The sequence below is a fragment of the Microcebus murinus genome, chromosome 8 (genome assembly GCF_040939455.1).
Source record: "Microcebus murinus isolate Inina chromosome 8, M.murinus_Inina_mat1.0, whole genome shotgun sequence".
NCBI classification, from domain to species: Eukaryota; Metazoa; Chordata; class Mammalia; order Primates; family Cheirogaleidae; genus Microcebus; species Microcebus murinus.
In genome coordinates, this window is record NC_134111.1 from 10,631,677 (window position 1) to 10,658,883 (window position 27,207).

At 42.3% G+C, this 27,207-nt stretch overlaps 1 protein-coding gene, 1 long non-coding RNA gene and 1 pseudogene across 5 annotated transcripts in view; 1 reads left to right on the forward strand and 2 right to left on the reverse strand.

Annotated features, from left to right (window-relative positions):
* PTPN4 (protein tyrosine phosphatase non-receptor type 4) overlaps positions 1-2,649 on the reverse strand; it is a 225,519-nt gene extending 222,870 nt beyond the window's left edge. For 3 of the 4 annotated variants that reach the window (XM_012749752.3, XM_012749750.3, XM_012749751.3), the window contains exon 1: positions 2,056-2,649. The gene's annotated coding sequence lies outside the window, so the exon portion shown is untranslated. The remainder of the gene's footprint in view (positions 1-2,055) is intronic. The other variant, XM_012749753.3, reaches the window with a different exon arrangement.
* LOC105863019 (uncharacterized) lies at positions 1,565-26,658 on the forward strand. The gene is made up of 5 exons (XR_012920535.1): positions 1,565-1,993; positions 8,816-8,923; positions 12,266-12,382; positions 21,266-21,583; positions 26,357-26,658. It is a non-coding gene; the product is annotated as an uncharacterized LOC105863019 (long non-coding RNA).
* LOC105863017 (centromere protein Q pseudogene) lies at positions 11,164-11,975 on the reverse strand (annotated as a pseudogene).
* Positions 26,659-27,207: the final 549 nt, after the last annotated feature.

Consider the following 27,207-nt stretch of genomic DNA (forward strand, 5'->3'; position numbering starts at 1 on the left):
GTTGCTGTGAGCTAGGCTGACGCCACGGCACTCACTCTAGCCTGGTCAACAAAGCGAGACTCTGTCTCAAAAAAAAAAGGAAAAAAAAAAATAATAACTGTTGACGGGTGTCATGAAGTTAAAAAAACTGAAAAAGTTTTGATTACAATCCCACATAAATTTATTAATATCCTGATACATTAAAAAAAGGTTAGGCACCTATGCCCAAACTGATAAAATCTAATTTGTGAGATTCTACCATTTTTTTAAAAGTCCTTCAATAATAATGAAGTGTACATTGGTCACAGTAGAATAGTTCAAACGAATTTTCCTGAGGCTGCATTCTAAGTACATCCAACCCAGAAAGTATTTTTAGCCAGTGTGTTTAATCAATGCTGGTGTTATGCCTAGCCTAAATTAGAAATTGGGTGTTATAAATTTAAAGTAACAATATTACTAGGGACATTTTAAAAGACATTCAATTAAAACATAAGAACAAAACACAAGTTTGACACAATTCAACACCCACAGCCCAGAAGCTTAGATATTAGAAAACAGGCAATAAGAAAATCATATCCTCATCCAAAACTAATTTTGAGGAACCTGTGATTTTTCTAACTTAATAAACCTTAACCTACTCAATATTAATAAAAAATACAAAATAGTGATGCCTCCTTGTGTTTTAAAAATTTGTCAAATGTTTAAAACAGGTTAGCTAAATCACAAACATTCTCTTGTACAAAAAAGACCATGTTTCTCATAAATCACTCAAGATCGTGATATGGGAAGATGCATGTTTCAATGCAAAATGTAACAAAGTTAATGTGTACCATTAAAAAATGTGAAGAGACATAAAAATAGTTTTTGTGGTAATTGGAGCATAAATTTATTCTGAAAAAAATGGTGGTGTCCACAAAATGATCACACTCTTTTATTATGAGTTAGTAAAAAGGTTCTACACAATCCACAAACTTTTGCTTACAAAGAAGTTTTCTTTTTCTTTAAAAGAAAGTTAAATTTCTATTTATCAAATTCAAGATTTAACAGATATTTCTAGCTCTATTTCATTAAGCACACTTCGGGCTCTGAACAATCTTAAGGTCATCCTCTCCCCCGTTAAAAATGAAAAATGATTTTTTTCTCAGTTCAGAAAACCAAGATTTAAAAATGCCCTGGCGTTGGTGTTCCCCCGTCTCCTCTCTACTCAAATCGTCTCTTTCAAGTCGGATACATTGGCTTTTTGTTTATCTTTTTCCATAAACATGTTTTCTATGTGGCCAATCAGCTGTGCTGTTTCAACTGGGCCCAAGATCTGGTCACGTAAACTTAACATCACTTAAATCTCTTATTCGAAAAGTAGATGGTATATTGCAGATATATGACAGGTTCTCCTAGAACAAGCGCTTTGAAAAACCCTACAAATCGTACTGATGTCACTACATGATGCAAGCCCAGACAAATCTCCCATCCTAAGTTCTGCAGAAACACCCTATGCAACTGTAAACTGTTCCATTTTAAGGAAACTCTGGGAAATGCATCGGTAAGTCTATTTAGCTACATCTCAACTTTTTTTTTGGGGGGGGTGAGGGGGGCAACTACAGATTCCCAAATACAAGTATATACTGGTAGAATCCTAAGAGGCTTAAAACTTCAATGGGGGCAGGGGATACTTGGCCCAAGCACCCATGCAGCAGGCAAGAAGCGCTGAACCAATTTTTAAAAGGAAAAAAGGAGGAAAAAAAAAAAAAAAGGAATTCTACCAGCAATGGAAAACTCAGAAGATTCTAAAGCCTTGCCTAGAGTTTAGGTACCGTGAAACATTCTATCTCCGCATCTATTCCATCCCTTATTCCTTCGTTCAACCAACTACAGATTCCAACTATAACCCCCGGGAGCTCCGAGAGCAGAGGTCCCAGGAAGAAAGGGGAAAAAGCGTCCTTTCCCCTCTTTTTATATCAACCTCGTACCTCCGGCTTGCCCTACCTGGCTCACCTCCCACCAGCCACACACGCAGGTAAGAGCCTCGCGTACAGCGTGCAGGGCCGAGAGGCCGGCGGGGACCCGAGAGTCTCTTACCTTCGTATCACAGCCGCGTCCTCTCGGCTGGAGAAAAAAAGCCTCGAGGCCCGGGCGCGCCAGGGAAAGCGCGTCCGCCGTGCCGCTCCGGGGGGCTCCCTCAGCGCCCCCAGAGCAGCAGCCGCCGCAGCGGCCGCGCCACGACCGCGAGCCGCCAGCACCACCTCATGCTGCGGGGCTGCCGCGGGCCGGAGCCGCCGGGGAGGTGGCAGGGAGGCGGGCGGCCGGCGCCCTCTCCCACCTCCCTGCGGAGATGAGATAATCCACACCCCCCAAAATGCCGTGGGGGAGGGGGCTACGGGTGGGGGCGCCTGACCCCAAACCTCCGACCCTTCGGCCAAAGCCAAGTCTCGTCCCTGCCCGTCTCAGGCCTAATTTCAGCCCCTGGGGACCCAGGAGTCCTAAGAGAACAATGTGGGGGGCCACGAGGAGCAGAAGAGCGCGCAGCGCGGCGTGAGCGGGTGGGTAATCCTGGGCAGCGTTTGTGTGTGAGAGTGCAAGAGGCGCTCAGCCGCCCCCCTCCTTTCCCTCCTCCTCTGTCTCCTCCTCCTGCCTCAAGCACACCCCGTCTCCCAGGCCGCAGCATAGCAACCGAACATGGCGGCTGCGCAGGCGCCGCCAGTCAGCGGCCAGAATCGGCCGCGGCAGCAACTGGAGACGATCTCGCGAGAGGCAAGGCCAAACCCCTTCCCCGCTAGCGCAGGGAGAAGTTGCACCAGCCCGAGCGCGGAGGGACGCGCAGGTGCGAGAGAGAAGGACTCGGGCAGTGGGAGGCCGGGCGGGAAGGAGGCGGTGGAACCTGTGGCCCCGCCCCACAGCCGCGCCGCTACTGGTTGCTTGGACTGTGACACCCTGCTGTACCTACTGACTTAAGGGACTGGACAGAGGGCCGAGAAACCCAAGTGTTAACCAGGCCTCCTGGCCCCGGGTCGTCCCACATTCAGTGCTAATAGAGGATATAGGTTTTGTGCTTTGAATCATTTCCTCTCCTAAACGTAGGCTCCAAAACAAAGCCTAAACAAACAACGTTCATTTGTAAAACGTTTGGGTTACTTCTGTGTGCCCGGAACGATGAGCTTTTTAAAATTGAATTAAGTCATTCAAATAACAAATAGGAATTTGGTGTTGTCAACGCCAGGGTTTTTTGCCAGATGTCTTCTTTTATTTTATTGGCGATACAAACTAGTTGGTAAGAGCACAGATGCCTATGGGCTGGATGATCTCAGCCAAAATGGGGGAAGGAGGGATTTGGGGACCGTCACACTTCCTTTTTGCCTCATTTTTGTCAGTGCTGTTTTCTGTTGCCAGGCGCCTTCGTGCTCTTCTTTAGTCTTAGCGTCAGCACCCTACCAAAGCCGGCCTTTATAAAAACGTTCTTTCCAAAATCACTTTCCCTCTAAGCCTACAAAATGATTTTTTACCAATCAGGGAAATGTGTACAACTCTGTGAAAGATAGAAATTTATATCGACTCTCTTCTGCCTCTCAGCCTGCCCCTAGTTTCTCCATTTGAAAAAGACGACTTGTCAATCCATATTTTTCCTGCTTTACTTTCTTCACTTACTTTTCTTCCCAGATCTGTTGTAGCCAGTGCTCATTCGTCCTTCCCTAAATATGCCATCGTGTCTCCAACTCTCCATTTCTGTGCCTTTGTTCATGCTATTGCCTCTACTAAAATGTTCTTCACCTCATCTTCATGTATCAATATCCAGTCAACCTCCCACCAAATATCAAATGGACTTCCACTAGAAGTAAGAGGTAATTTATTCCTTCTTTGGCGTGGAGAGCTCTAGGTTCGACCTCCCTTTGGTTCTTATCACAGTGTACATTCTATTATACAATACTAAGCCCTGGGTGGGTCTTACCACTATTTTGTGGTTTTACCACCATAACTGGAGGACAAGGACCTCCTCTTAGTCGTCTTTGAATCCCCTATAATGCCTGGTGACACTGCCTGGTGAAAAAAAAATTGTTGAGAGAATGAAATGTTTGAATCTCTAATGGATAGCATCTCGGCACGGTACTTAAAACAGAGCAGACTCTTCCTCAGCTTCCAAATCTTGTAATTTGCTGTGTGTCTGGGTGATACTATTCTGGTCTAGAATTGTCCTAGTTGATGCCCCATAAAGCCTTGTAACTAGTCCCCAACTAATCTTCCTATCTTCAGACCCTCCCACCCCACCCCATTCCTTCCTTCCACCTCCATCCATAAACCACAGTGACCTTTACAAATATAAATCTGACTTGTAACATAAATATAACTAGAGTCTCAACATTGGTGAGGGCTGGAAGGAAACACCTTTGCTTTGAGAAACTCTGAAGGATGAACCCTTTAGATAAACAAATGTACTCTGATAGCAGCTCATCTGGGACAGAGACAGACCTGCATGGGAGCCTAAGGATTTAGACCCTGCTCCCTTCACCCCTTCCCCTGACTTGAGAGTCCCTTGCCCTCACCCCTGGGATGGAGAGGCACTGTGTATCTCCCTCCAAACTTGACGTCATCCTGCAAGATGGCAAGAACCAAGCAAGCTCGATCCTGGGGTGTGGGAATGGGGGCTGTTCCTGATCTGACCTCCTTGGCAGTGGAGCATTTGGGGCTTTGTTCATCCATATCAGGGGCCAAGGTACCTTTACAGGAGCACCTAGGGCGAGGGCCTCTGGCAAAAACAAAACAACCAACACACCTCTCCACATGGCCAGCTCCTTAGGGATAGGTGGAAGACAGAAATTGCAATTCCAAGAGGGAGTGTGCCCAAATGGTTTATGGGGATATCTGGAAGGGAGTTTGGGGTGGGGAGCTGTCTATGACACTTAAGCAGTCTGTCTTCAGTCTTGAAGCAGGGCTTCCCAATGCCCTTTTCCTCTCTGCAACCCCTCCCCCATTATTTCTCCCAGGCCAGCATAATTTTGTTTTTCCTAATTTATTAGGCTGCTGATCAGTAAGCTTTACCTAGCACCTGAGCACCTTTCTCCCCTGCCCCCCATTCCTTCCCCCTTTTCTAGATTTAAGACAGAAGGTCAATGTGACTGGGACTGAACCAAGGTCTTGGTAAAGCCTGCACAGGCACCATAAGAAGCTGAAAATATTGTTTGTTCCCGCAATCACTGATTTGAAAAGTTCTCAGCACAGGCAGCTGCCGTGTGTATGGGATTAGAGCCACTACATAGAATAGTCTCTTACAGATTTTCATAAATACTAGTCACAATGAGGGTATTTCTCTTGAGGGTGGGGTACAGGGGGGAGACTGATGCTAGTCCTTATTTTGTTTGTCCTTATTCCTTCTTACCCCAGCCTGTAGTTGCCCTCCTCACTTCAACCCCAGGGATTTGTGGGGAGCAAGGGTAGCCAATGGCAGAAGGGGACTGGAGCTGGGACTCTGGAGACTGCTCCCCTTCTCTCCTCCCCATCTCCCACAGCTGTTCTTTGTCACTGGCTCTGATGGGTGTTTGCCTGGCTGTGTTGCTTCTCTATCTGTATTGAGCTGCAGTGATCGTTTAGCTGGTTGGCTCAGAAAAAAGTGCTGTAGGGGCCCTGATACTGGGCATCAAGGGAATCCATCCTTCCCCTCTTTGATGTGTTCTCCCCGTACTTCCAGATTCTTGTTATGGCTCCCAGTGGGGTTTTGGTGATTCATGTGACGTGGTGCCTCAGTCTGTATCCAGCCACGAGTAAGGGAGAGGAGAATGTGTACCTGCACTGCCTGCTGCTGCATAGGTCCCTGCCTTGTGAATCATGGGACTGCTCGGGAACTGTGGGGCAAGAGTGGCTGGGCACAAAGGAGAATGTCCTACTTGGCAGGGCAGGAAGCAAAAGATACTGGACAGGGAGTGGTGAGCTTGGATATCTGAAGGCTGAGTCTCTTCATGTGGGGACTCAAAAAGGGACCCCGCTTCCAATTTCCCTCTACCATTCCTGGAGCTAGTCCAGGGCTTAGAAGAATGCCCTTGGTCTGTGGGTCCGGTGTTGTCTGTCATTCATTTAAGTGTTCCCACTTTCAAGTGACAATCCTCTCCTTGGCCCTCCGATGGGGCAGAGCATGTCTGGCATAGCGGCCAGACTTTTAGGCCCTAATCTTGAGTTGAGGAAATATATGCACAGGAGTCAAAAAACAAACAAACAAACAAAAAACAAATGTAAGCTTCATATCCATCTACTGTTCTTTAGGAAAACTATGACAATACTATTTTTTAAAAATGAGATAAAATTCACATACCTTAAAATTCACCCTTTAAAGTGTACAATTTCAGTGCTTTTTAGTATATTCACAAAGTTATGCAACCATCACCACTAATTCCACTTCAAAAATGATCACCACTAGGCTGGGCATGGTGGCTCACACCTATAATCCTAGCACTCTGGGAGGCCAAGGCAGGAGGATTGCTTAAGGCCAGGAGGTCCAGACCAGCCTAGAACATAGTGAGATCTCATTGCTACAAAAAATTTAAATATTAGCCAGGTGTGGTGGCCTATGCCTGTAGTCTCAGCTTCTCAAGACGTTGAGGCAAGAAGATTGCTTGAACCCAGGGATTCAAGGCTGCAGAAAGTTATGATCCTGCCACTGCACTCTAGCCAGGGCTACAGAGTAAGACCCTGACTCAAAAAAAAATTTTTAAATCGTCATCACTGTTTAATTCCACCCCCAAAAAGAAATCCCTTACCCATTAATGGTCACTCTGAATTCCCCCCCCTTCACCCTTCGCCTAACAACCACATTCTACTTTCTGTCCCTATGAGTTTGTCTACTCTGGACAGTTCATATAAATGGAATTTATATATGATGTAGTCTTTAGTATCTGGTGTGAAGCAAGACATAAAAGTTCCTGAATGGAATTTCCTTTGTGGAAGTCTCCAAGATGGTCCCTTTGAAGTCACTAATACTCACCATTATTCCTAGAGAAATCTGAGTTCACTTTAAATCTCCCTACATGCAACCCTGGAAAGAGAAGAATAAATAATTGTCCTTTAAAAAGGAGGGTCTTTAGATTGTACCAGATCCCCCCGTGGGCCCATTGAAGATTAAATTGGGAAATAATAACTTAGTGCTTCTCAAATTTTAAGGTGCATACAGACCACCAGGATATCTTGTTAAACTGTAGGTTCTGATCCAATAGGTCTGGAATGGGGCCTGAAACTGTGCATTTCTAATAAGCTTCCTGGCTTCTAGACCACCTTAAAGTAGCAAGGGTATAGACCACTGTTCCTTAAACTAGTGTGAGTCTAAGGAAAACCTTTTGCAAATTCCCTACAAAAATATGTAAATGTTTTGCTCTTATGTTCTTTAAAAAATTAATATATTGTAATGCCCATTCTGAATCATTTGATGACCACCTTATAACTGAATACTACACTTGATTTTGTATTTAGCACCAACTACTACTTTAATTTTCTTGGGCTAAAGGGAAAAAAATAGAATACTTCTTATGGAAATGATAGCATTCTGGCTAAGAGAAGGTCAAGCATGCTCACAGAACACTGCAAAAAAGTTTCACAGAAATCCAAATAGAGAAGAATGTTGGGATAATTAAGCCAATTATAAACATGCCAAACAAAAAGGCTCATACCATAGCAATGAGTCCATATCCTCATCTCAAGGGACAATGTAATTTCAGCAAAGCAACAAACATCATTTACCATGTTACATACATAATATTAACTGAATTTTTAAATTTTGTGAATTTAATTTCTAAAATTATTTCAGTTTTATTTATGTAGAAAGCTGTGAGAATAAGGCATTTATACCTAAAGTTTATACATGATTAAGAAACATAATTAAAATAATTTAATAGTTGGGAGCTACCAAGATTTCTTTTTTCTCATTTAAAAGTGGCCTCAAATATTACTGGATATTGGCAGACACTGCTTTTGTCTGTGATTTTTTCCTTGTCTACAGCCTGCCCTTGGCTGTGCTTTGAGAGAGTAGGAACAAGGGTTGTATCTACACTTGGAGGTTGTTGGCAGGCAAGGACTGGCCTTTTTGCACTGTGTAACTGTTGGCAGGACCTCTCCTAACCCTGGGTAGCTGCAGCCAGGAGGGAATAGGCATTTGTTCTAGTCTTTGCAGACACGCCAGGCTGTCCTGGCCTTGGCAATGACCATAGGCAGCAGCAGTGGAGGAGAAGCTTTGACTAGGGCACTGTGGCTGAGTCACCAGCCACCCACGATCTGTAAGTTGAGGGGACCCCTTTGGAAGGAATAAGTAACCTTGGGGTCACTGGGGACATCTAGGGAGGAGAATCTTCTGGGAAAGTTAGACTTGACTTGCTAGGTAGAGCTCAGAGTGGTATGAATTTTAACTTTAAAAAACACATGACTTAAGTGACTTCATTTTGTTGGCTAAGCTGGTGAGGTGGGACATACAAGGTATAAAGGCTTTCAAACAAATGGGAGTCCTAACCTGGTCTCTGACATGAGACCTTGGTTGGATATTTGTCTACCTTAGCTGGACAACTAAGGTGGAATTTCACTTTTTTACCTGTCTGGAATCTTCATGCATAACTTAAAGCAAAGCAAAATAAAACAAGCAAATTTAAAGAATTTAAACCTTTAAAGAAATGTCATACCTATTTTCAATAAGCTCAGAATTCTGTGTCTTGGGCTGCCTTTAGTTACAGGGCTGCTTTAAACAAACTTGAAAAAAACAAAAACATTTAAAAAAAATCAGATAGCATATACCTCTGAGGCATTTGACCCAGATTTGTTGCTCTGTCAATGTGGCTCTCTCTCTCTTCACTTGCCTATTTTTTTCCCTTTTTTGCAGAATAGCTGCAGAAAACCCGTTAGCAATTCTGAGATCAGGAACTATACAGAAAATATAATATTTTAAAAATCGAACACTTCCTCCTACTCCCAATCCCATTCCCCAAAGGTAAGTATTAACAATTTTTGTGTACACTTCCAGAATTTTCTCTGAATATATAAGCTAAATGTGTATCGCTTTTCCCTACACACAAGGGATCGTACTATACATACTATTTCACTTACAAATGTGTATGTGAATCATCCTTTAACAAAACACATAGCTAAGGACTGTACCATAATGTATTTAACCTTCTCTGTTTAGTGGACATTTAGGCTGTGTCTGGTTCTTTGCTGTTATAAAAAAATGTGCTAATGAACAGTTTTACCATAAAGTTTTGTACACATAATGAAGTATTTCTTTAAGATAAATTCCTGGGAAGGAAATTTCTGGGTTGAAGTGTATGGACATGTTTAATTTTGATGAATTTTGACTACCAATTGCACCTACCAACTATGTGTGAGAGTTACTATTAGCCACCTCTCCCTTAATCATTCTGGGTTTTATATTTTCCTGAAACCAAACAACAACAACAAAACCCCATAAACTCTTCTATGTATTTTTTTTCTTTTAGTACTTTTAGTTGCGTTTTTTTCCCCCCCAATGCTTTAATCTTTGATCCATCTGGAAATAATTCTGGTGGTATAAGAGGTTAGGGATAAGTTTACTTTTTTTTTTTAAATGGCTATCCAGTTTTCCTAATATCAACTTACTGGAGAAACACACACAGACTTGCTAAATTGCCTTCATCGAATGCTGAATTCTCAAAGTTTTGTGGGTTTTTTTTTTTTAGATTTGGGAATGTTTTACTTTATTCCATCAAGCTGTCTACTCCATCCCTGTATTTGTTTCCTGTTGCTACTGTAACAAATTACCACAACCTTAGTGGCTTAAAACAACACAAATGTATTGTCTTACAATTCTGGATATTAGAAGTCTAAAATGGGTTGTGCTCCTTGCAGAGGCTCTAGGGGAAACTCTAACTTCTTGCCTTTTCCAGTTTCTAGAAGCCACCTGCAGTCTTGGGCTCACAGCCCCTTCTCCATCTTCAAACCTAGCAACATAGCATCTTCAAATCTCTTTCTTTCTCCTCACCTTCTCTGGCAAGACCCTCTTGCCTCCTTTTTATAAGTATCCTTGTGATTGCATTAGTCTATCCACAGAATCCAGGAAAATATCCCCACCTCAAAATCTTTAACTTGATCACAACTGCAAAAGTCCCTTTTGCCATGCAAGCTCACACTCACAGGTTCTATGGATTAGGACATCTTTGGAGACCATTATTCTGTGTGCTACAGTTTCTAATACCAAGCTCTTTTAACTGTTAGAATTTACAATAAGTTTTAATACCTGAAAAGTTAATTCTTCCTCATAACATCTTTTTGCAAGATTAACATATTTTTAATTATATAAATTTAAAATATGTGAGTTCCAGATTGTGGCTGAAATATTAAATTACATTGACAGGATATGTAGTGTGCCTAGTGTAAGATCTATATAGTATCTGGAAAAAATTATCCATGGATATTTATGAATATAATGTGTATATATAAATATATTCTTTTTTGATATATTTAAGCGATAATTTATTCACACATGTAAACTAATTATCACAATGAGAAAAGATTTATAAAGAAGGGGTTTGGTGGGGTTGATTTTTGTTTTAAGAGAATAAGTGTGCAGTTTCCTTTTTAAATTATTCTCCTAATTAAAAGTATGCTTGCATAACAGTAGAAAATAAACATTCAATATCTATTCACTAACCAACCAAAGAAATAAAATGTTGATGTTACCTCTAAAGTTAAACATACCTGGCAAATCTTATCTAGTTCACAAAAAGACTAGGGAGTTAGGTGAAAAAGCGAAGGCCTTTAAGGATTTTTCAACTTCCAGATGAACAGACAGCAAATGCATCAGTACAAAATGAGTGATAGCAAACACTTGTGCTTTTATATACTAGATACTGTACATAATTTACATACCACAATTCCACATTTAACCAATAAACAAGCTCCATTTAATAGTTTAAAATAAACTATTAGATCACGACTATTCTTGTTTAATGGTTTTAGGCAAATAATTGCAGACACAACAATATAAATATTGATTTCCTGGATCTGACAACTGTTAAAAAGAGTTTTCGGAAATCCATTAGATGCTAATGATAGATCCACAGTTGCTAATTTTAAAGTGCATATCAGGGGATAAATCCTGCAGAAGCCTCAGCCTCTGTAATATCATCATGGGTTAATAGTTTTATAAATTCATAAACATTAAATTAATTTAGAGCAATCTAAAAAAAAAATTCTTCAAGTGGCATCCAGTTTCTTATAGGCTTCTTCAATGAATGTTAATGTGTTCTTAACCTGGGATGAATTATGAAGAACATCCAAATCCTTTAGAAGAGCATTCTGCTTTGGAATTAGCGTCAAAATTTCTTTCTAAAGTGTGGGTGCTTTGAGACTATTCTGAGAAAATTTTGGAAGAGAGAGTACAGCACTACTGTTCACTTGATGCACCTGTTTTGGCATGTTCTCTTCTTCTTCCACCTCACTTGCCAGAATTTCAATTTTGTTCTTTAGGCTCTGTATTTCCAGTCATCAACTCTGTGGTCTTTACCATTTTATGTATTTCTTCCTGCAATAATGCAAGACCTTCTTCATTGACTCTGTGCTGTGCGCTTTCTGTATTCAGTAGACTTGACACATTAGTTAAATCTTTCAGCTTTTCATGAAGAACTTTCAGGGTTTTCCACAGTTGTAGCAATCTTTTCTTCAGGAAGTTGAGATGATGTTGTATTTCTTCTTTTTCTTTAATACTTTTACTTAAATTGTTATTACTACTGATTTCATTATAGTTTGCAAATGCTCTCTGCTACTTTTTTTTTTCCTTTGAAAAAGGTTGCCAGGTTTTTCTCTTGTTAGATGCTATCTTTATCTGTTCTAGATTAGTATGCTTTGTCCTTCAGAAGACACGTGCTTTGGATGATTTTTATTTCTTTTTGCTGTTTTTCTAACCTCTTTCTCTGACAACTCTACTTCCTCATCATCGATTTTTCTTTTTGGGTTTCTTTTTAAATGTTGAGACTCCTTGGAAGCATTTGGTTTACCAGGCATCTTGATCATTGATTCCTCTAGAACTTTTCAGGGAGCCACGCCCACGCTAATTCGCGTCCAAACAATCGAAAGAGGAAGAGACCCGGCTAAATATATTCTTAAGGACACAGATTATGCATATTATAATAAGCCACTTAATCTGTATCTGTCTTCTTAATTTAAACATTAATGCAAATTAGTCCTCATAATTTTCATTCATTTAAAAAATGCGTATTGCTCACTTACTATTGTTAGGCACTGGGAATACAGGTAAGAGGTGGCCCTTATCCTCTAAGCAAGTATTTTTTATTCTTAGGATTATGACTTATCAGTGAGTTATGAAATCAATTTAGTGGATCATGACCAGCATTTTGAAAAAAGAAATGAACTAGAATCCACTAGGAAATATCAGAGTACATTGCACAACATGAAGGTAAGCATTGTACTGTGAAACTTTGTGGTTATGTGTCTGTGTGTTTGTGTATATATGAGTTGCAGTGTGAAATGTCTCTCTTTCTTACTTTGGGTGTGGTAGCCAAAAAAGTTTTAGAGCTTCTAGTCTGATAGGAGAATCAATAAAAACAAACACCACCAATTAGAATGAGAACTGCTTTCGTAGATTAAACTATGAACTCCATGAGGACAGAAACATGGCTATTTCACTCACCATTATTTCATTACAGCCTAAACTAAGGTCTGATATAGAATCATCTCTCTGTTATTCTTGAATGAACCAATGAACGTGGTGGCCTAGAGTGCGAGGGAAAGCAGTGGAAGGAGACCAGCATCAGCACGTCCTGTGCCTTACTGTGGGAACAGGGTTGGAGAGGAAAATGCTCTGACACAGAATTGAAGGCTGGGCAGAGCCTGCGAGAGGGAGCCCGGAGGGACCTTGAGTGACATCTAGTGGATTCTTTGACCAACTGGGAGATACCAGCCTGAGGAGCTCTCCCATTAGGTGAAGTATTAATGAATAATGCTCTTTGCTTTAAAAAAGAGAGAAAGAGAGAGAGGGAGTGAGAGAGAGAAGGGCTCCATCCCGGCACAGTGTACAGAATTTACTTTACTTATAGGGAACTACTGTAGGTTTATTGGTCTGAGCTCTTTGTTAGGTGTTGGCTTTGTCCATAGGAGCTTCATCTTCAGATTGGAAAATCTTGATTAATCTTCGTGACTTTATAGCGTGTTACTCAGCACCTGGTACAGCATTGTCAGGTGTGCTTCAGGTGTATAATAAACACCTGCTTTTGGCTGGATGACTTGTTTTAGTCATTCATTCAGCCTATGGTCATTGATTGGATACCACCCACATTAAGGATTCCCATCCCTGACTGCACATTAGAAACACCAAGGGAGTTTTTAATAAATACAGATGCCCTTGCCCACCCTGATCCCATCTTCATCCTCATTTGTTAGAATATAGCTAAGGCTTCTCTCTATAGATATGGATGTAAAGTTGTTTGTTTTTTTCCAGCTCCCAAGGTGACTACTGTGCACAACATGTCATACAGGATCCGTGTAGAACAGGGATCCCTGCCGTCTAGGTTGGTACTTCTCAAACTGTTTGGGGTAAAAGACCAATCCATCATGGGCCAATATTTTAGTAAAATATAAATAAAAATAAATTACTATAAAATGAAAAGAAAAAGATATACAGTATAATAAAATATAAGCCCCAATTTTTTATTAGACTCAACAGAAATGAATTACTCTGTCAAATTTCTCTAAAAGGTTATAGCTGCTTACTCTCCATTTATGTATTTGTCTCATTGTGGACCAGTAACAAACCATTTGCAGTGTGGCACTTTGAGTCACATCGTGCTAGCCTACATTCTAGATGGAGATGAGGAAAGGAAAAGACAGAGGAGATGCAAAACACGCAAGTAACAGTATCGGCAGGAAACACAGGTTATTCTTGTTGCCTTTAAGAAGGAGGCCTGCTGATCTCTCAGCCAATGCCTCCCACGCAGCAGAGCCCCTTGGGGCTACCAGGACTCAGGGCCCAGTCCTTAGCTTTACAGAGTCCAAACTTTAATCTTATCAGAACACACACGCTAATCAGGCAATCTCTCCCTGTCCCACAATAGAGCATCCCTCTGTAGTGATGGCAGTATTCATGTCCACTCGATGTGTGTGTCATGGACAGTGCTTAATAAGCACAGACAGACTTTGACAGCCTGTCATATTTCTAGGACATTGGCTTCTGTCTGTCACCAAGCTGGCAGGTTCAATTACTGGTTTGAGATACCACTTTCTCTGGTTTCAAATCACTTCTGAGGACATCCCAGGCTAACTTAATGGGACTTGAGTGATCCCCAGGTTTTTATCAGCAATATGTTTGTCAACTATCACCAGCACGGATTTGGTCCACAGACAGCTATTCTATCATAAGCTGATCACTCCCTCTCATTTTTTTAAATGCAGTCTTTTTCTTCTGCGTATAGTGCCCTGCTTTCCTTTTCTTTGCCAAACTTCTGCTTATCTTTTGTATTCCAGCTCGCATGTTGGCTCCTCCCAGAAGCCTGCCTTGTCTCCTGTCACCCAAGGCTCGAATATCTGTGCCCCAGCAAAGCACATAGTCCACGATGCTGCAATGCATCAGTTTCCTCTTTTCTCCCCAGTCGACTTTTAAGCTTTTTAGAACAGTGATCCTGGCTTTTGTTTACTACGGGTGTCCAGAGAAGCTATACACATAGTAGACCCTCAAAAAATATTTGGTGAAATAAACTGATTTTCTAGTTCCAGTTTTGAAGGGTGATGTGATGGCAAGGGCTGGTAGGAGATAAGGCTAGCTTCTGATCTTATGTGGGCTCTGCGGGGGTGGGGGGGTTTCTTGAAAGTCAACCCAAAGAGTATGAGCACTAACTGGTAGGTCTGAAGGTATGTCAGAAGGGGAGTATGATGATGAAGTGAGTGATGTAACAAAAATAAATTTCATGGTATTGAGGAAGGAGAGATTAGATCTGGGCAGAGATTGGACCTGGCAAGCCAGTTAAAGCAGTGAAAGTATCTACCCATAGGGGCATCTCAGAATCGCCAGAGATGGTACACCAATACCCTCCCCACCCCATTCCTATGTGTCAACACACCCTTCCTGGGTCTCATCCCTGGTTAATATCACTGCCCTGGGCCCCTTGGTGCTGAGGGAGGTCTGCCCTATGCCTGATGTGCAGGAGAAGGAAATTCCAAAGTCTGCTGTAATCTTCTAGATGTGAGATACTAGAGACATGATGTGTTATCATCACATATTTAACCATTTAATCATTGAAATAATGATTCCAATTTTATATCTGAACTTTTGCTAGAGGTAAAGCAAAACTTCTAATAGATTGTAAAAAATTGTTATCTTAAAAGCTAGTCATCTAACATTTGCATTAATTTCCAGTGAGGGCTATTAGCTCCCCCCCCCCATTTATTGTATTACAGTAATCTTTTACTGAATGTTTTATAAATTAACAAAATACTCTACTGGCCTAATAATTTTCTTTGGAAAAACTAATGATACTATCTCAACTATCTTGTAGGCATTCATTAAGTTATATAAATGTTTTCTTCTTTAATCTGAATGTCCAGGAATACATTAAAACAAAAACTAAGATTGTGTTTTGCTCTCTTTAGGTTGAACTTTCTCAGAATTAAAAAAAAAACAAAACCTGCCCATAATGAGTAAGACAAATAATCTTTCTTTGACCAAAAGCAGTCAATCAATTACAGTCTTATAATTGCCAATTCAGTTTTTCCATCTCTTGTTTCCAACTTCTTTAGAGTCTTCTACTACCAGTATCTGCTCTAAGGATTATCAAAGTCACACAATTTAGAACACTACATTATATCTGGACATCAGGTTTCAGAGAAAGAGAACGGGGAGGGTATTGAGAGGAAGGGGGAGTGAGAACAAGAGGGAAGAGGAGAGAAAGCATTGGAGGGCAGGGCAAGGCTTAGACCTGAGGTTTAAATTTTTTGAGCATCATCCTTTCTTATTAGTGACGGTCTGACTAATGGGTGTGCAAAAAAGATACTATAGTAAGTAGAAAATTACATGTAAAGGGAATTTTCAATTAGAGAAACTAGAAAGCTCAGGTGAGTCACAAAGATTTAACCCAATAGGAATTTATAGCCTGTTAAAAATCAAATTTAGAATTAATTGAAGGAATTTGGAAATGAGCGAAAAGAAATACAGAATATTTGACAAATCACTGTCAGAAAATATTGCTTTCCTTTATTGCTTTGACTTCTATTAATATTTTGTTTGTTCTTAGATCCGTATTAACCCTGGAAAGGCACTGGTGGTATTGGCCTCTGTCTGATGTGGGGAGTACAGCCCAAAGGAAAGTTCTTAGTCATTTTTTATTAACAATGATTCATTTCTTGGGACTTGAGAAAATGTTCTAAAAGCCAGGTTGATGTGGGGGTAAGCACAAGTGCTCTCACAGGCTAGAATTAACTTCCAGAATCAATACTCAAGATATAAATGGTTTGCACACCATGATTACATCATAGAGTATCCTGTATTTGAGTACTTACTGTTAACAGTGAGTTGTATACTTTCAGATGATTTCTTATTGTTCATTAATGTCCTTTTCATTCAGATTGAAGAACTCTTTTTAGCATTGCTTGTAGGACAGGTCTGGTGTTGATGAAATCCCTCAGCTCTTGTTTGTCTAGGAAAGTCTTTATTTCTCTTTCATGTTTGAAGGATATTTTTGAAGGATATAATATTCTAGGATTAAGGTTTTTTTTTTCCTTTGGCACTTTAAATATATCATACCGTTCTCTCCTGGCTTGTAAGGTTTCCACTGAACAGTCCGCTGCCAGATGTATAAGAGCTGCTTTATATGTCATTATTTTACCTTTTTCTTGCTTCCTTTGGAATCTTTTCTTTATCTGTGGCCTTTGGGAGCTTAATTATTAAATGCCTTGAGGTAGTCTTGTTTGGGTTAAATCTGGTTGGTGTTCTATGACTTTCTTGTACCTGAATATTGATATCTTTCTCTAGGTTTAGAAAGTTCTCTGTTATTATTTCTTTGAATAAAGCTTCTAGTCCAGTCTCTCTCTTTACTTCTTCTTTAATGCCAAAAACTCTTAGATTTGCCCTTTTGAGGCTATTTTCTAGATCTTGTAGGCATGCTTCATTGTTTTTTATTCTTTTTTTTTCTTTTTTCTCTTCTGACTATTATTTTCAAATAGCCTGTTCACGAGCAAGTTCACGAATTCTTTCTTCTGCTTGGTCAATTCTGCTGTTGAAAGACTCTGATGTATGTCTAAGTTTGCCAGTTGAATTGTTAAGCTCCAGAATTTTTAAAATTATTTCAATCTTTTCATTAAATTTCTCTGATAGGCTTATGAATTCCTTCTCTGTGTTGTCTTGAAGTTCATTGAGCTTCTTCAGGACAGCTATTTTGAATTCTTTGTCTGAAACATCACATATCTTCATTGCTCCATGTTTGGTCACTGGTACCTTTTTTAGTTCATTTGGTGAGAGCATGTCTTCCTGGGTGTTCTTAATGCTTATGGTTGTTCATGAATGTCTAAACATTGAAGAGTTAGGTATTTATTTTAATCTTTGCAGTCTGGACTTGTTTGAACCTATTCTTCTTGAGAAGTCTTTCCAGGTATTTGAAGGGAATTGAGTGTTGTGATCTAAGTCTTTGGTCACTGCAGCCATGTCAGCACTGGACATGTCAGCACTGGAGGTGTCCCAAGCTCAGTAATGCTGTGACCCTTGCAGACTTCTGGTAGTACCACTTTGGTGGGCTTGGGTAAGATACAGGAGAATTCCTTGGACTACCAGGCAAAATCTCTTACTCTGTTCCCTCACTCTCTGTGCTGGGCTGCTGGAGTTGGGGGAGGAGTGATGTGGACACTCCCTCATGGCCACCAGCTCTAGGTCACACCTGGAGCCAGCCCAGTCTTCCCCAAAGCCAGTGGTGACTGTTGCCTGGCTACCTCTGATGTTTTTTGTTTTTTGTGTTTTTTTTTTGAGAGAGAGTCTCACTTTGTTGCCTGGGCTACAGTGCTATGGCGTCAGCCTAGCTCACAGCAACCTCAACCTCCTGGGCTCAAGCAATCCTGCTGCCTCAGCCTCCCGATTAGCTGGGACTACAGGTATATACCACCATGCCTGGCTAATTTTTTCTATATATTTTTAGTTGGCCAATTCATTTCTTTCTATTTTTAGTAGAGACGGGGGTCTCACTCTTGCTCAGGCTGGTTTTGAACTCCTGACCTTGAGCAATTCGCCTGCCTCGACCTCCCAGAGTGCTAGGATTACAGGCCTACCTCTGAAGTTGATTCAAAGCCCAAGGGCTCTTTAGTCAGCAGGTGGTGAATCCTGCCAGGACTGGGTCCTTTCCTTCAGGGCAGCACGTTTCTTCTGGCCCAGGGTGGGTCCAGATATGTTGTCCAGGAACTAAGGCCTGGGCTTAGGGTCTTCTGGAGTCTGCTTGGTACTTTATTTTACTGTGGCTGAGCTAGTACTCAAGTTGCAAAACAAAGTCCTCTGAACTTTTCCCTTTCCTTTCCCCAAGTGGAAGAAGACTCTCTGAGCCGCACTGCCTGTAGCTGGAGGTGGGCCCAGGCTGCTTTTTGTCAGCTGGTTGTGGGGCTAGCTGAAGCTTGGATTTTAGGGCAAAGGATTTCTCTCTGGGCTGGGCTGGTCTAAATGCTCCTTCTGTGTTCCCCTGTGCCAAGGCAGCCCTGAGTTCCAATGCAAAGTCCCACAATCACTTCACTCTCCCTCCCCAGCCACACAGATTCTGTCTCCACTCAGCGTGCTGGTGTGGCACTGCTGGGGGAGGAGGGACAGGTGTCATAGCTAATGCAAGATTGTCTCTTCTCCCTTCTCCAGTGCCTCTTTCCTTGATATAATATTAAAACCAGGTGGTATGATTGCTTACCTGATTTTCATTCTTCTGAAGGTGCTCACTTGCATGGATAGCTGTTGAATTTGTTGTTCATGCCGAGGGACAATTGCTGGAGGTTTCTATTTGGCCATCTTGCTCCACTCCCTCCAAGATATTCTTGATTTAAGTATGCTATGGTAGCAAGTTGAGAATTTTTATAGGTTTGTTTTGAGCTTGCAACATTTGGAATTATCATATCTATCATATCTATTGTAATGTTTCTATATATGAATGTTTTATATGCTTAGCTAATAAGGAAGGGATGGAAAGATTTTATAGAATCACAGATATAGTCTTAATGGGGAAAAGAATAGGAAAAAACATCAACCAAAAGAGGAGAGAATTGGAATTTTATCTTCATTTGGTTTATAGGGCAGAGGGAGCATGTGTCACTATCAAGTGTGATAACTATAAAGCATGTCTTTTTTGTTATTGTTGTTATAAGCAAAGCAGAATATGCACATTTAAATTATTACAGTCCTCTAACTTAGTCTTTGGCAAAGTTATATGTATTTTCAACAACTTGACTCTTTCTCAAATGCTATAACCCCCCATCTTATTTAATCTCTACCACCCAGGTTCCTATAGGGGAGGGTGCTGATACCTGTCCCTTGTAGATTCTCTGCCACCCCAGCCCATATTATGAACCAATTCAGGTTGAAGCAGAAGGTAAACTAGGACCTCTAACCCCACCAGCATTTGGCTTAGTTAAGTGCCTTCTCTGTACCAGGTACCATGCCAGGGCCTGGGTTTGCAGAGATGAATATTACACAATTCTTGTTCTAAAGGAGTCTGTAGACCAGAGAAGGGGTGATATAAAAGCCTGTGCACCTATTCTGCCTCTCTTTACAAGAGGTAAAACTTCCAAGTATTTGTGGAATTGAGACCTAGTAGGGGGAGACCTGTCTATACTGAAAAAGCACACACTCCAGTTCCTGTGATACACCTTTAAAGTTGTCCTTAAACACCTCTCATTGTTGACAGATTGGCTAAAATCCAACCCATGTAGCACAAGGTAGATGCTGTGAGTGTGAAGTACTTCACTCCAGCTAAAAGTCAAGTTTACCCAAATGCACAGCCATAGTGTCCCTATTATGAAGCTCCTACAAAATAAAAGCAATGTGAATGGCAATTTTGGAAAGAGCAAAAATGTCAGTCTCTTTGAAGCAATTTCCAAACTCCTTATTTTACAGAATGATGGATTTAATTTTGATCTGAATTATTTTGGTCTCAGTGATATCAAAGCACTTAGTTCCGGGCTGGGCTCAGTTGCTCACACTTGTAATCCTAGCACTCTGGGAGGCCAAAGCGGGAGGATTGCTTGAGCTCAGTAGTTTGAGACAAGCCTGAGCAAGTGCAAGACTCTGTCTCTACTAAAAATAGAAATAAAGTGCTGGACAACTAAAAATATATATAGAAAAAATTAGCCTGGCATGGTGGCGCATGCCTGTAGTCCCAGCTACTTGGGAGGCTGAGGCAGGAGGATCGCTTGAGTCCAGGAGTTTGAGGTTGCTGTGAGCTAGGCTAATGTCATGGCACTCTAACCTGGGCAACAGAGTGAGACTCTGTTTCAAAAACAAACAAACAAAAAAACCCAAAAAACCCCCACTTAGTTCCTAGATCAGTTCAGTGAAGAAAAAGCACCTTAAAAGTATCAAGAGGTTTTTTGTTTGTTTGTGGTAGAGGACATCCTATTGGCTTTATACTAACATTCTAGAAATTAGTCCTTGTATTTTATGTTCCTTACAAATAATTTGTCACATATTTATTAGAAAATCTAAATGTATTTTCTGGTGCATATAGCTAACATAAATGCATTAATTTAAATGATCACCAGCCATGGAGAGGTGGGGTCCCATAGTGGTTAATAGTTTCTGGTGTTACCCTGACAAGATTCAAATCCCCCTCTGCTACTTGCTATCTGTGTGATTTTGTACAAGCTATTTAAACCCCTGTGCTTGTTTATTTATCCATAAAATGAGAATAATTGTACCTACCTCAAAGGATTGTTATGAAGATCAAAGGAACTAACAAACATACGACACCTAGACCCATCCTGGCATAGGGTGAGATGTGGTCTATAAGTAGTAGCTGATGCCATTGATTAGACACTCACCACGTGCCATACCTATTATATATATCACTGAATTTATGCCTCCCAACTCCCCTCTGAGCAAGTATTAATATCTCCACTTAGCATTTAAGGAAACATATAACAATAAGGAAACTTGAATTCAGGGGTTTCATCATTTCAAGTCAGACATGCAGCGTTTGAGGCTGAAGCTTAGCCTGTTGTTCCATGTGTTTACATATTGGCCTTTCAAAATGGAGCTGTAAAAATCAGAGTGCTATAGAAATGCAGCAACTGACGTTATTTAATATTTTTTTTTTTTTTTTTTTTTTCCTTAACCCAGTGTCCCGGCGCTTGAGGATAGAACCGGCGGACGTTATTTAATATTAAAGGAAAATCAGTGTGATGGCATGCCACGCTCTCTCCAGCTAGCATGAAGAGAACATAAGCCAATAAGGCTGAAAAGGTGCCACCTTTGTGTTTACATGCCATGAACTTTGTGTTGACAGCAGAGAAGAGCCATAGAAGGCTTTTAAAGAGTAGAGAAGTGATCGTCTGCATATTTTATAGAGACCGCCATGATGATGGTGGAGCATAGGCTGGGAGATGGAGTGAATATAAAGACCTGTTTCAGAACCTTGTGATAACCCAGAGGGTTATGGTAAGTGTTTGGGCCTAGGTGGAAATTGTGGCTATAAAGCAGAAACAGAGATCCTTGAGAAACTAAGTGAATAGAAATGATAGTGACTCATCCATTTATTCCACGGCGGGACCCAGTTTTCTGGCTAGGCCAAATGGTTGGATGGGTGGTAAGGCCAGTCACCAAGATCAGGGAGCACAAGGTAAAAGGGTGTAAGTTTAGAGAGAATGATGAGTCCAGTTTAGATGAAATTGAACTTGAGGAGCCTATGAGATTCTAGAACCATCCAAAAGTCAATTCAACATACAGGTCTGTAGCTCGGATATCCAGCCTGCACTGGGTTAGAGATTTGAGAAGGTAGTGCAGGTCAGAAGGACAGTGTCTGGAGAGAGAAGACAGCAAATAAAGGGAAGAACCCTGGGTAACAAACCCCAACGTTTGGGGTAGGTTGCTGTAGTAGTGCAGCGAGGAGACTGAGGAGCCAGAAAGCTCAGAAGAAGGTGAGGACAGGGTAGGGTCCCAGGCACCCAGGGAGGAGAGCCTTGCAAGACTGGGAGGGTGGACGGTGCCATGTGCCATGGAGCTGAGCAAGCTGTGGGTGGGAAAGTGTGCAAGGCATCGGGGAACTTAATATTCACCCTTGACCTTTGGCAGACAGTCTCAAGGGAGAAATTGGGGCAGAAGCCAGATGTCAAGGAGTTGAGCAGGAAGTAGGAAGTAGAGACTTTGAGCAAAGACGAGTCACAGGAACTTAGCTGACTAAGGAAAGTGAGAGAAATAGAGAGATGGAACAGGATTCAGGGGAAGCTTTGGTTAGAACATACGTAGTCCTAATAATACTAAGTAACAGGATTCACGGCTCCATAAGGGTCAATTGACATTCTCTTTTTTAAAAATTCATAGTTAATAAATCCTAAACCCAAGGGAACCATTGGTAAATGACTAGTCCATGGTTTCCTAGCTCCTCTGGGATTTCAGAGCATCCTAAAGTCTGTGATAGCTCCATTCATAGCCTACCCAACAGCCATTGTCCCTTTCTTCTTGCAAATAGAGCCCAATTTTGTTGGTGTGGCCATTTGCCCAGCCCCACAGTGTACATTGTGATTGTTCTGAGACAATCAACACTATACTGTTTCTCTTTGCCAGCCACCGGTTGGCGGGGGTAGGGTGGGGGGTGGGTTATGTGACCCAGTTCTAGACATGGGATGTTGGAGGAAACTTGCTGAGGCCTTCCAGAAAAGGTTTCTCCCTCTACCTTCCCACCACCCCACCTCTCACCCCAAAAAACAGAGGAAAGTGAGGAGCAAGCCCCCTTTCCACTCTTTCCATTCTGCTCAGGACATAAATATAGTTGTAAGGAAGTCCCACAAAGTTCTGACTTTTCCAACAATGTTTCTTTTGATACATTCTTAGAAAAAGCAAATTTCAAATTCTTTCAAAAACAAGTTTTTAGGCCGGGCGCGGTGGCTCACGCCTGTAATCCTAGCACTCTGGGAGGCTGAGGTGGGAGGATTGCTTGAGTTCAGGAGTTTGAGACCCAACTGAGCAAGAGCGAGATCCCGTCTCTACTAAAAATAGAAATAAATTAGCCAAACAACTAAAAATAGAAAAAAAAAATTAGCCGGGCATGGTGGCGCATGCCTGTAGTCCCAGCTACTTGGGAGGCTGAGGCAGGAGGATTGCTTGAGCCCAGGAGTTTGAGGTTGCCGTGAGCTAGGCTGACGCCACGGTACTCTAGCCCGGGCAACAGAGTGAGACTCTGTCTCAAAAAAAAAACAAAAACAAGTTTTTAGTTCTTCTGCATTGTAGATACTTTAGGCAGACTTTTATTTAGCTTATTAGACAATCTAATACTGACCTTGACAAATTACTTAACTGTGTGAGCCTCAGTTTCCTCACTGATAATCTGGGGTGAGACTAGTTCTCACCTGGGCCTGTTGTGAGAACTGCGTGGGGTGTGCAGAGTGCCAGCAAACCAGTGACAGTGCCGGCTCCTGTTTTCCTGTCGGTTCTTTACATACCCTCACCCCTAACTCATACACCCTCACTGGAGAGATTAGGAGTGGCCAGGGCCATGGGTAAATTCCTGATAGCCAGTCCCCTCCCTGATCGACCCTAGAAACCCACATCCCACCCTCCACAGTTCCAGGTCCCCCATTGCCTTCCAGATCCATGGTAGTTTTCTTCTAGTTCAGCCACAGCCTGCTGAGTTGCGCACTTCCCGCATGGCCTGCCTGGCTGACCACGTCCCACAGATAGTTCCAAAATATTAGCCCGTTCAGGCCAGAGACACCACAGCCAGGTCCTGTGTCCTCTTCCTGTACCAGGGCCTGTGGAAGCACCGTTTCGCCAGCCTTTGTCAGACTGTTCCAAGCTTCTGGCCCTGCCTACTGCCCAGTCAGCAGAATTCTCCTGGGCCTGTGTTACAGCAGGTGACAGGGAGTTGGTCTCACCTTCTGACTAGGAAGCCACAAAATAAACCCTCTGGCCCGAAGGTAACATCCACCGAATCCAAGTCCTCAGCTACTTTGCTACTCGTTGGGGGAAGAGGACAGATGTCTGTATCTCTGTCTCTCGTCCTCAGCTTAGAAGGACGGTGCTGGGTAATGGCAGCATGTGTGCTAGGACGAGCAGTGATGCAAATCCAGCTTCAGCCCTGTATTTCAGTGTGGGTCACTTCATGTGAGGAAGCTATTCAACCTTCTAAGTCATTATGGCGAAGATAATAAGGGTGCCTCATATTTTCTGTTGCCTATTGCTCTGCTGAGCACTTTACCGGGGAATCTCTCAATCCTCCCCATCACCCCAAGGCAGGTCTCATTGTTCTCTCCACTGTAAAGAGGAGAAGCCCGAGACACAGAGAGTTAAGTAACCTGCCCACAGTCCCTACCAGCAAGTAGAGGAGCTAGATTTGCTTGGTTCTGTAGCACAGACTCCCTGGGACTCAACTTCCTCATCTGTGAAATGTGGACAATAAAAACGACTCCACAGAATCGAGCAAGAATCAGAGACATAGCTTCTAGATGGCCCATACTGGATGCTCAACAATGCCAGTTCCCCTGCTGCTTTCCTTGCTAAAGAAATCAGATACACCACCAGGACGCTGGCTCTCACTAGGGATCGGCCCCTCAGCAGACATTTCCCCAGATGAACTGCTTTGCAGTGGGAATTGCAGGTGGTGCTTTTGAGAGTCCTTCATCAGCCCTTTGGGAAGAGTTCTTGCAGGTTTCAGTGCACAGAGCAGGCAGGCCCCGGCACTGCTGTTGAGAAGAATGTGCCAGAAACACGCTTACTCTGAGAGGGCACAGGGCGTGTAGCCAGGTCTCTGGGGAGGAAGGGAACGTAGATACTAGACTTGTGTGAAGCTCCCCAGAGCTGACTCAAGTGTATAATTTCCAACTACACATAGAAATTACTTTTTTGAGAAAGACTCAAAATTACAGAAATGAAACTTCTTCCTTTCCAAAATGTGAGAGCAAAGTGCTCCCGGACCCACCCACACTCTGGTTTCCCACCCTCTCTTCAAATCATTTAGAAGTTTGTTTTTTTCTCCTCCCTTCCCTCATTCATGTCTTTCCTGGCACTGTTGAGAATAGCATAATTTGGAGTAGGTTTTTTTTCCTTTCTCTTTTGGTCTGTGTAAGTGGTCTGTGGGTTTATTTCATTCCAGATGCTTCTTCCCAACCTGCCTTTTGAAAGAAACCCAGAATTATTTTTAAATAGAATTTGAAGGTTTCCAAATAAAACAAATATCCTACTTGCCTGTGGGTTCCTAAGTTACACGTCCTTGCTTGGTGGTGGGGAGAAGACAGGGCACAGGCCTCCGAGGCTCCCTGTGCAGGCCGGCCTGCCTCCCCGTCTCTCTCCTTTCTACTTCTGGTATCAGCCCCCGTGCCCTCTGGCTGCCTCCCATGGTGTCTGCCTGAGGAACCCACTTCTGTCCCATGAGACACACTGCTTAGCTCTTCTGCTGAATTTTGTCAGCGTTCTTTTCTCCCCAGGAGCTAATCTGATAGAGTGATTCGTGTTAGGATAACACCATAGCATACCTCCCTGCCCAGTTAATACGCTATCGGGGACCTTACTACCCCAACCCAGTGGTTCTCAACTCTGACTACACATTAGAATCATCTGAAGAACTTAGTAAGACACAGATTTCCAAGCCTCACTCATCCCAGATCTTGACAAGGGGATGCTGGGAAACTGGATTTTTTTTTTGAGACAAAGTCTCACTGTCACCCAGGCCGGAGTGTGCAGTATCATCAACAGCTCACAGCAACCTCAAATGCCTGGGCTCAAGCAATCCTCCTGCACTGGCCTCCTGAGCAGCTGGGACTACAGGCTCACGCCACCATGCCTAGTGAATTTTTCTATTGTTTGTAGAGACCGGGTCTCACTATGTTGCTCAGGCTGGTCTTGAACTCCTGGCCTCAAGAAACCCTCCTGCCTCAGCCTCCCAAAATGCTAGCATTATAGGCGTGAGCCACTGGCCTGGAAATTGGAGTTTTAAAATATTAGTTTCTCTTTTTAATTATAAAGGTAACAAGTACTTATAGCCTTTGTTATTGTTTTTAATATAAACATTACAGGGATATTTTAAGTAAAAAGCAAAAAAAAAAAAAAAACCTCCTTCATCTCTCTCCTTGATATTCCAATCCCATTCCTCAGGAGCAAACACTATGAACAGTTTCATGTGTCTCTTTTCAGAAGTTGTCTGTGGTTTTTGTTAAATCATATATGTTTATTTTTACACACATGTGATCAAATTATCACACTTACTTTTTGTATCCCCAGTGAACCTTGGAGAACTTTCCACATCACTACAAACTGAGCGACCTCATTCTCCCTAAGATCTGCATCACCTTGGGCAGGCATCGGCTCTGTGGTTGACTGCAAAGCTCAGGCCCTTGGGGAGGATCTGCAGGAGAGGTGGCTTCTCCTTAGGAGGAAGTTGATCAGTGCTTTCTAGAGTCTTCTCAAATTTGCGGAGCTCTTAAAATATATATATTTTTGGGAAGGGAAGATTTTCCCTAAATTGCGGTCGTTGCCTGCTGTATGAAAATGCCTCAGTAGAGGCCTTTTCTTTTCAATTTCTTCAGCATCCTCTTTCCCTAGGAGCTAATCAGAATGACTGTCTATAAGTTACACCATGCATGGTAACGCTAACATAACACCGTAGGCCATCACTCCTCCCAGGTAATTTCAGAAAGCCTGTGTAAATTGCAAGAAAACTACACATTGGCGAAGAACTTCAGGTACATCCTAGCTCTGAAATCCTTTTTATTCATTTGAGTATAGGCCTCAGGAACATCTAGGGGACCTTGGAAGGGGAGGTTTACCTGAACGTGTCCTCAGTGGGAACATAGGGAAGAGTGGGCACGTCTCAGCGCAATGGTTTTGAGAGCGAATCTGTGACTTCACAAAGACAACAGGACTGGAGTAAGCATGCAATTTGATTTCTCAATTAAACTAGCATGCAGTTTCCCGCTGTGGAAGAGGGGTTCCCCTCTGACTTGTTGAACCGTTTCATCATCCTCTCCCCGGAGGCAAGTGTCAAGGTGGAGAGGGAGCATTCCTCCAGTCTGGCTCTGTCGGAGTGATGCTTTGTAAGTCATATCTAACTGGGAGCCAGTCTCCTTATCCAT